This window comes from Physeter macrocephalus, chromosome 11 (assembly GCF_002837175.3).
Source record: "Physeter macrocephalus isolate SW-GA chromosome 11, ASM283717v5, whole genome shotgun sequence".
NCBI lineage: Eukaryota > Metazoa > Chordata > Mammalia > Artiodactyla > Physeteridae > Physeter > Physeter macrocephalus.
Window position 1 is genome coordinate 11,736,806 of NC_041224.1, and position 10,601 is coordinate 11,747,406.

At 40.8% G+C, this 10,601-nt stretch overlaps 1 non-coding gene across 1 annotated transcript; it reads left to right on the plus strand.

Annotated features, from left to right (window-relative positions):
• The first annotated feature begins 728 nt into the window (after positions 1 to 728).
• On the plus strand, positions 729 to 833 carry LOC112062311 (U6 spliceosomal RNA). Its single transcript, XR_002890662.1, has one exon. It is a non-coding gene; the product is annotated as a U6 spliceosomal RNA (small nuclear RNA).
• Positions 834 to 10,601: the final 9,768 nt, after the last annotated feature.

A 10,601-nucleotide genomic window follows, 5' to 3' on the forward strand; every position in this document is an offset into this window, starting at 1 on the left:
TTTGTATCTCTAGAATCCAGCAAGTATCTGCCATATCTAGTGTTGAATGAATAATTTTTAGTGAATGAACCGAACAACAATACCAATGAAAGCCAAGCTATATCCCCTCCCAAACTGCCTCTAAAAGAAAACTGAAAGAAAGATGAAAGAAAGAAAGAAAGAGAGAAGAAGAGAAGAGAAGAGAAAAGGAAAGGAAAGGAAAGGAAAAAAAAGAAAAACTAAGACAGACAACAGCCAAATGCCAGAACCTGGGAGCAATTTACACTAACTGTAAGTCATACAGAACTGAATGAAGAAAAACAATCAGCTGCTCACGTGTGCTACAGATAGAGAGTCATCTAGACCTGCCAGGAGGAAAGATCTTGAACTCATTCTATCTGCCTCTGGACTCAGAGACTCAGGGTCTGTAACATCTGGAACAATCATTTCTTACACATGTCGATTCTGCTTTGGGGGCAGTGAGCTGTCATAAATTCTCCCTTCCCCCTTTATTCCTACCCATTTTCTCCCTAACTTATAGCCTCCCAATCTTCCTGTCCATTCAGATATCAGACAGAATTCCCAGAAACAGTGGGGCAGGAAGTGGGGAGAAGATGTGGTCCTCCTACAGATCACAGTGAATGCAAGGAAGGTGCTGCAGTGCACAGTCTCCCCGGGTTAGCTTTTCAGAGGACAGGGAAGTGAGCAGAGCACGAAATAACTTCCTCAGCTCGTCAGAATCACAGCAGGTGTGTGCCACACTCAGTTCAAAATTGGAACAATACAGAGAAAACTAGCAAAGCGCCTGTGCCAGGATGACACGTAAATTCCTGAAGCATACTTTAAAAGTTTATGCTGTGTGAATTTACCTCTCTCTCTCCATCTATCTATCTATATACATATATATATATATATATATATATATATATATGTATATACTAATAAATGAACAGATGTCTCCTCGACCCTGGAAACTGAGCTGGGAGTTATACACATTAAGCAGTCCTTTGGCTGTAAACCTCAGGATGTACCATAACCAGCATTTGAGTGGACAGTAAATGTAGCCAAGAGCAATCTTCACTCCCTATAGCTATTGTTCTACAATAGAAAACAAGGAAAAGGCAAAAGAAGCCCGGAAAGTCAGTAGAACAAGAGAAAGGGAATTGTTTCAGAAAGAACATCTCAAAAAATAATATAGTAAATGAAGAAAATTAATCTCACAGAATGCAGAGTCAAGTTGAAAAGAAAGAGATAAATGACGGATGTGACAGTGATCCAACCTAAGAATGACAGTAGTTTTTGAGAAAGCAACCATAATATTTGAGATAGAAGCAATAACTTAAGTACATTACCCTGAGCTAGGGCAAAGAATCAAGGCTGTGGATCAAAAGAACCCTCCAAACAAAATCACTTAAAACAAATCCACAATTAGATATCCTTCTGGGGGGAAAAAAAAGTGGATTTTGAGACTGTCTCAAGTCAATGCGTTGACAGGAACAATAACCTCTACAAATAGGTTAACCGCATAGCTGTGGGGAGGATGCAGGAGAATCTCACAGAAGTCAACCAATGGAAGTAGCGCTGGGCTTAACGGGAAAAAATAACTATCGTTCTTCCCCCTCTCCTGCTCTCCCCCTCCAGCCCCATCTCACTTTTACTCCATGACTGCTTCATCCAAATTTCTCTACAGACTGACTTCTCTGCTTATGTATTTGCTTATCCATGGCTCCTAATGGCTTCCTTCAAATGAAACATTAGAACTGGCGTCTGCATTTTCTTTGAGCTTAATTGCCTGCAGGTAGCAAACTCAGTCTCTGCTCCCCACTTACAAATTTCTGGATAAGATTACTGATAGTCAAGTGAGCCAAACCACAATACCAATGACAGTCAAGCTATAACCACTCCAGCTTTGGAGAGCTGTCACCCGTGGCCCAATTAGCTGTGTCCCAAAGAACAGGGTCATATCATAATTAGAGCTGTTCCATCTGGACTAATTCTTTATGAAGGGGTTATGGGATTGGAGGAAATTATTGAAATCTCTAGCCCAGTGAATTAAGAAAAAATTCTTAAAAGCACCCAGGCAGGAAAAATATTTATTGAAAATGGAATAAAAACAAGTGTGGTCTTCAATGACTCTGCAGCATTCAATGCCAGATGACAAAGATGCATAGTCCTTTGGGTTGTGAGTGGAGAAAAGTTGTGACCGAAGAATTTTGTATGCAACCAATATAAATATATTCTTTGCACCCGAAAAATGTTCTCAGATCTGCATGAGATTTTTTTCTTTTTAATACCATCCATAAGACATAGTCCAGCTAACCAAAAGGAGAGGCAGGACCTACCAACAGCACTAGGGCTGTGGCACCAACCTCATGCCACATGGAAGTCATGAATGAAGCAACAGACGAGTATAGCCGTGGAGCTCTGCCAGTTTGAATGGAAGTACTTTTCACTGAATGTATCACTAAGGAATGCCACCCACCTCACTACAGCCAGGACAAGATGCCACTCTAGCTACTGGGGCAGTGCACCCCAACTACTATGCTTTAACCTCACAGGCTAAGGCCAGCTTCTGTCCAGAGGCCAAGCCCTCCTAACACCAAGGTAGAATTGGATGGGACAGGACCTCTCACTCTGTCACCAGAGTCTGGTGAACACAAAGGATTCCTACACATGTGAAAAGAAGTGAGTTAGAGCCCAGAAGTGGGTTAAACTAGAGCTTCTGCTATTACCTGTACTGGTAATCCAACTTTGAGATTGAGGCACATTATTTTATACACAAAGCTATAAACAAATGCTCCCCGGTTACGGGAGACACTGGTCACGTACTGACACTGGTCAATACTTAATAATTCAGGTATTGATAAGTCATAGGCTGAATGCTCAGGGTTTTACTCTAAAAATGTCTGTGTATTTACAGTAATAAACCATATCCAGTTGACTGATGATGAGCCTGTCAAGTGGAAAATAGGTCCTGGCAAAACTACTCTGTCAATGTCACTGACAAGGAAAGGAAATGTCTGGGTTTACTGCATGAACGAGATATGCCATTCTGGTTAAATCATTAATAGATTAAAGATTAATAATAAATAAAACATTAACAAACTAAAGCCTAAGACAATAGTAGTGGTGATTTTATTTAGTACTCATCTGCATACAAGATCTGTGTGAAGGATTTTCCTTGCATTACATCCTTGTAATCTTTACAGAAACCAAGTGAGATATATTTTATTATTTCCACTTCATAGATCATTAAGCAGAAGCTCACAGAGATTAAAGAATTTATCCAAAGTGGCACGGCCAGGATCAAGATAAGGTCCACGCCCATATCTCTCTAATTCCAAAGCTTGCACTTTTAACCACTTTGAGCTCACCCTTTCCTGAAATTCACAGAATTACTAGGAAGGGTTCGTCCACTAGTAAGGATTCTCTTATACCAGGTCAATTAATCTGAAAACTGCAAACCAATTTTCAACTTTCAAAAAGCTAATGAAACAAAATAAAGCAAAACATTCCAAAACATGGATAGGTGGATACACAAAGCAAATACCTCAAAATAGTAGAGAACAGGAAACATGTCCTTCTCATCAAAACATAGCATTCTGAAGTTTACAGAGTCGGTGTGAATTTTTTCTTTAAAAGCCAGAGAAAGGGTATTCCAAGGAATGAACTAGAAGGGTTACTGTAAATTTTGCACATCTGATAAATATCCCACACTGAAACAATAAGTTTCAGAAACTTTTCTTTGAAAGGTTATGCTCAACCTAAATGTTCTTAAATTTTCCTTTGTTTTCTCACATAGTTCATGATAACTGAATCAAAGATGAATGAGTTATTTAAGTTAATGAAATTTTTATAGCATGGGAAATGCCTGTGTCATGATGCCACGTGAAAAAAACTAAGACACAAATTTTCTACAGTATGAACTTCAATAGATTAAAAAATGTATAGAAAAAAACTGTAAGGGAATAATACACCAAAAGGTTAAGAATTTGGGGGCTTGGCTGGGCAAGTTATGAGTAATATGTGTCCTTCTTATTACTTCTCTTTATTTTCCAAATTTTCTAGAATGTGTGCAATTTCATCATCAGAAATATAAACTTTATTTTTTTAAGAATTGTGATCTAGCCCACAACTTTGTTAGTGTCATGGCTCAGTGGAAAGCACTTGAGAATGAGAACATGAGAGTCAGAAAAGTGGAACTTTCTAAGAAAAGCAGATCCACTTCCCAGGATGCCCCATACTGAAAGGCATCCACCCGCATGAACCCAAGTCATGGGCAAAACAAGAGGGTTGAACAATGACCTTCAAGTTTCCCTCCAATTCCACAGAAGATCATACTGCTACTATGAAAACTCCATTGAGTAACTGTTGTGGCCATGGGAATTCACGGTGCAAACTTCCAACTACAGGAAGTGTAGCTGACCCAGAGGTCCAGCTGCACGCTCTGAAATCCATCATCACGTTTGCATGAAGGTCACGTTTCCCATAGGTTGCTCCCAGCCAACAACTGAGCACAGCTGGGCACACCTGGGAGACACGGAACTCCTTTCAGACATGGAACCTGGCTTCGGCTCAAGGACTCCCCAGCGGCCTTGCTGAAACTTCCTTGAACGGCATGGCAACCTTGCACATTTCCATCCAAACTTCCTTCCTTGTCTCCTTCACTCAGGGTCAATGCTGCGTTGTGGTCTGATGGCTCTCCATCCCTTCCTGGCTCTTTCTCATTTTTTTCACACAGGTGTTTCCCCTGGAGAAATCTTTGCACATTAATCTCATCTTGGCATCTACTGCTCAGAGAACCCAGATTACCCCACTATATTGGTAGATCCACAAACTATACCTGTGCAGGTGGCACAGCTCCTCACAGGATTTGCACACCTGGTTATACTTTGTCTTACTGTCATTGGCATCTTCTTCCTTTTTATGTTTTTCTGAGATTTAAAAAAAATTTTATTTTATATTAAAATATAGTTGATTTAAAATATTGTTAGTTTCCGATGTACAGCAAAGTGATTCATTTATACATACACATATATCCATTCTTTTTCAGATTCTTTTCCCAAATAGGTTATTACAGAATATTGAGTATCGTTCCCTGTGCTGTACGGTAGGTCTTTGTTGATTATTTATTTTATGTATAGTAGTATGTATATGTTAATCCCAAACTCCCGGTTTATCCCTCCCCCCCCCCCACTTTTTCCCTTTGGCAACCATAAATTTGTTTTCAAAGTCTGTCAGTCTGTTTCTGCTTCGTAAATAGGTTCATTTGTAATGTATCTTTTTTTTTAGATTTCACATATAAGTCCTATCATATGCTATTTGTCTTTCTCTGTCTGACTTACTTCACTTAGTATGATAATCTCTAGGTCCACTCATGTTGCTGCAAATGGCATGATTTCATTTTTTATGGCTGAGTAATAGTCCATTGTATATATGTACCACATCTTCTTTATCCATTCCTCTGTCGATGGACACTTAGGTTACTTCCACGTCCTGGCTACTGTAAATAGTGCTGCAGTGAACATTGGGGTGCATGTAACTTTTCAAATTATGGTTTTCTCTGGCTATACACCCAGGAGTGGGATTGCTGGATCATACGGTAGTTCTATTTTTAGTTTTTTAAGGAACCTCCATACTGTTCTCTTTTCTTCCTTTTTAAAACAAATGTCAATTACAGTACAAAAAGACTAGTATTCTATGGCTTATAGACCAAAAAAAAAAATTTTTTTATTTCAATAAGCCTTTTCTGGGCTTATTTTAAACTTGTTCTTGTTTCTCCTGCCCTATCAGCCATATGCATCTCTTCAGCAACTTCTGACTCCCTATTTCAGATCAGATAATAAGGTTCATTCTTCATTTCTGTCATCTACAACATTAGAGGAATCTTCCTCTGAGATTTAAAGTATAATTAATCACTTTCATCCAGCATGACCCTCTTTGGATGGCTAAGGGACCGTTTCATGCTAAAGTCCTTTATTTTCAATACAGTGGCTTCCACCTCCCATGGTTATTTGTCAGTCTTTGTCCATCTTAACCACTCCTTTGAAAATGTCAGCAAGCCAGCATTCCCTGACTCCTGCCCACCTCTCCCAGGTCGAGGATGTTGGAATCCAAAGGTCTTCCTGCTGTGCTGCTTAGAATTCCTTTGGCAAGCTAAATGAGGCACAAATTTAAATTCAGAATCTCCAAATCAACATTTCAGAAAAGACACCCTTATTCTTTGGTAATTAGGAGGAAAAATAAGCAACTCTGCAGGAAAGTACCGTCCTTTCTTTGATGAGCTCTGAGTAATTTAGGGACTCCTTGGGAGACATTTCCTCTTCTGAGTGAGGGGCAGCAGGTCCTTGGGAGGGTCACCGCCTAGGATGCAGCCGGTGCCCCCCTTCTGTCCCCTGAGCAAGTAGTTCTGTGTCTGCGGCCTTGCATAAGGAGTGTTTCATCTTCTTGGTGATGTAAGATTTGGCTCTGGTTCATGGATTCTTGTGGCTATTGTACCAGTGCCAAAACCCTTACAGAGCAGTACTCGAAGAGATTAGGGGGGAAAGACCCCCAAGCATGTGCACAGACAAGATCGTGCCTTTGTGACAAAAGGTACTTTGATTTTGACCCTTCCTCTCCCTTCGACGGGACAACAAAGCTGTCTCCAAACTCGTGCTACACCAGAAACCCTCACGTTGCAGCAGATGACATGGAACAGAGACATACTCGACGCAGGACAGCGCCGCCGTTAACACAGAGAAAGAACTGGTCCAGGCTTGGAGGCGTGGGAGCGGGTCTCACACACCGGATATAACCGTCTAACTCCTGGGTCCCAGGGCACTGAATCAGCTCAGGACCAAATGTCCCTATTCCCTTGTTTGACCAAAATGACCCACAGAGAAGGCTGACTCAGCGAACCAATAAGATTTTTTTTCCTACTTGTGTTCCTGTTCCTGTTTTATTGTCCTCAGGGAATGTAAAAAAAGCAAATAGTATCTGAAGTGACTTCCTCTTCACCGAGGCCATATGCATGAGGTTTCATGTCCCCAAATAATTTGTAGCCTTCCCCGAGGAGACCTTCCCTAACAGCCTCTCTTCAGTTATTTATTGTGACATTTCCAAAACAAACAACTGGACAATTGAAACCCAGTCTGGGATGGAGAGGCTCAGGGATGCGAGATTATTGGTCTTAGGCGGCGGGCAGGACTCCTGCCTGCGGAACAAAGGAGCCCATCTCGTCAACCTCCTGAGCCCTGTTCAGTTTCTCCAGTCACCCAAGAAGACTTCAGCAACACCACCAGCTCTCCCTCTCCTCCCTGCTAAAAGGAGACCACTTTGCAACAGAGAAACTCTGATTTCTGAACACAAATCTCTTGCTAATACCTACATTTCCTACACCCTATTCAGACAAGATTTGGGATTTTCTTAGCAAACTTAGACTGAAACTTGAACACTTGCTGTTAATCAAGTTTAATCCCAGGTTACCAATATCCTCACGAAGAAGGAAGGAATTCTATCCCCATTGGTATGGGTGCAATTCCCTTTCTTCCAAAAACATTCTTTCTAAATCTAAACTCCCATAATGAAACAGACCAGGCTTTGGAGACTATGAACATGTCCTGGATTTAGCAAAAGAATAATAAAGGAGAAAGAAGACACTCCTAACCAAGTCTGGGGATTGGGGATACATTCTATATTATGGACGGTGCCACAAAAGGAACTCTCTTTAAATACATTTACCTCACTCATGTATATCTCCAGAGAATATTTCAGAAATGATTAGCTGTTTCACAGGTGAATGAAAAGCAATACCCATCCCTAAGAAATTAACGCGAAGCTAAATTCTTTAACCTGGACAATAAAACGAAATCGGATGGTCCAGTGCTGTAAGTTAGTGTGAAATTATTGTGTCAACAGCTCAAACTCTGTTTAAAAAACAAAACAAAACCAAACCCAAAAAACTTCACTGAAGGTAAATGCAAAATGGGTAAGAAAATACATCATGCAATTTTTTTGAGAAATTGGGTGGGTGACACGTTAACAGTAAATTCATTTGAGATGATCGTTGGACATCTTTGTTAATGACCTGGAAGATGAAGACTGGAGAAAGTAAACAAGAATGGAAGGAAACCTGGAGAGAAACAAAACGGAATTTGAGATGTGACGTTTTAACCCGAGAAAAATTCTACTTCCAGCAGAAAATTACTCAAAACATGTACCTCTGAAAGTGTGGGTGAGAGTGGAACAGAGTAAAGAAATCTGAGGAGGTTGTTGGAAATACATGACTGAATTCATGCTATGTAATATGGAAACCAAAACCCAGTGTTCTTTAGAGATTAATGACACTCTTCCTTCTAAGAAAAGAAGGGAGTACAATCAACTTGTACTCCCTACAAGTTGATTAATATTCACCTCTAATTCTATAAAATAGAATAACTAAAATCCAGTGACCTGAGGAAAATAGAAGTCTGGACTGTATTTAGTATGATGGATGTTAGGACCAAGAGTCTCACTTACCTTAGGAACAATAACCCGTGTGGTACCAGAATGCTGTGGTTATGTTTCAGGGTTCACAATGTTTGTACATTTGCATGGCTAGCGTGAATCCACGCATAATGACAATGACTTAGGGAAAAAGTTTTTAAAACTCAGTGTACATGTTTCGACTGAAATGGCAGTGGAGAAAGAATGAAGTAACACCTTAAGTGGAAATCCTTACATATGAGAGGTCTCAGCACTCCTAGCAGACAGGGGAATAGGATAAGGGGGACATTTCAGTGGCATTTAAAGGGAACAAAAGAACCCTGCTCACATGAGTGACTGTGTTACGAAAAAGGATTTCCAGGGGAGTAGCCTAAGCCTCTTTATCCTGCCCCTTTAATGCCAAAACAGACAGTCCCCTAAGGATGTTAAAAATATCTTGAAGTAACCGTGAAGAGAGGAACAAGTGCTACATTTGTGGAACTGACCACAGCCTTCATCAGTGCTGGAAAGTGCAGAATTAATCAAGCAAAGATTATCTACTGAGAATTAGTATGGTCCCAGGACTGCTGGGAACACATTAAACACACTGGAGAAATATGTAATAAAATTATCATTTAAAAAATTTTTTTAATTTGGAAAACCAAGATTTGGAAACAATCAGTGGGTAACAGGAGTCAATGCAAAATTCATTGAGTTATTGGGATAGTCATGAAACCCAAGAGAAGTTCATAGGAGACTGAGGCACAGGAACATCCACGGAGGCTCCCTGGAGGACAGAGGACTGAAGGCTAAATAAGAATGAATACGCAGAAGAGAAGAAAAAGTGCACTCCATAAAATAAAATAAAATAAAATATTAAATTAAAGTAAAATCACGTGTGACAGCAAGCAAGCTTCAGGGAAAATGTTCTGGAGACAGCGCGGATCAGAGGGTCTGTGATGAAAAGCACAGACAGATATGGTACCTCCTTGGAGGGCTAGCGTGGGATCAGCTGAGGAAGGAGGTTAGACCAAGGCAGGAATATGTGCTCCTCATAGTAAGAAAATAGGGAGCCTCTTAGTTTCTAAGCAGGGAGTGAGGCTGATTTGCTAGTAAGACTCATGCCAAAAAGCCAAGCATGGGTAATTAGAGTCTAGATAAAACGTGGTGGTTATGGCAACACAGAGAGGGGAAGAGAAGAGGAACATTCCAAAGAAAACATGAGACATTTCAAAGGCACAGTCCTGAGGACTTTGCAGCTAACTAACCCAAATCTCCAGGGAGGCAGCCCCTGGAGTGCCTGCCATCAAGAGTCAACTGAGATCATCAGAGCAGGACACCCAGCGCAACTCATTTTCCCAAAATGCTCTTTGCAAGGGGGTAGATGTAGAGAAAAATCTGGACTCCGTCAACCCAAAAGGCAATGTTTGAGTATCTGGAATAAAGACCAGAGCATATGTTGCAAAAAAGAAAACAACTGAAGGTTAAACCCTACGACCACATACTGAAAAGAAGATGGAATGAGGTACAACATAGCTTGTTATATGAGCCAGAAGCCCCGAAATGTTCACACTGAGGTCCCCCCGGTCAGCAACATCACTGGTTCCTAAGAAGAAAGTAATGAGACAAATGGGTGATAGAGCCCCTTTACTAAGGAAAAAAAAAGTTACATAGGTAAGAAGGATGGCTGGTATTATCATACTCCTACCCTTCCCCAATCCAGCCCCCATAACCAAATTCGTTGGAATCTCAGGCTCTGGGATTTAGAATGGCACCCCCTCCCCAGTAGTCTCTATCTACACCACTCCTATGCTTTTCTATACAGGAGACCCTTGTGGAGTTCTAACTTTCTATCTTATGCTTCAGCTCTGCTCACATATTCTGAGTAAGGATGAAGCAGCTTAATGCTCTATCTCCTCTGCCTGTAACCAGTTACAGCAAATCGAGAGGGAAGGCTGGTTAGGACACCTCACTGATTTTAAGATTACCCTTTGTCTCTGCTTTCATGACTTCCTGATCATCTGTTCTAGAACATTAACCAGAAAGCAATAAATGTTATTCTAACGGCAGTCAGATGACTAACAGAGATGGAGAAGGAGAAATTACTGGAAGACAGCGGCAGTACAGATTTCCCCTAACTCTCAGTCCCTGCTTAAGGCTATTTTGCTATGCTTCCA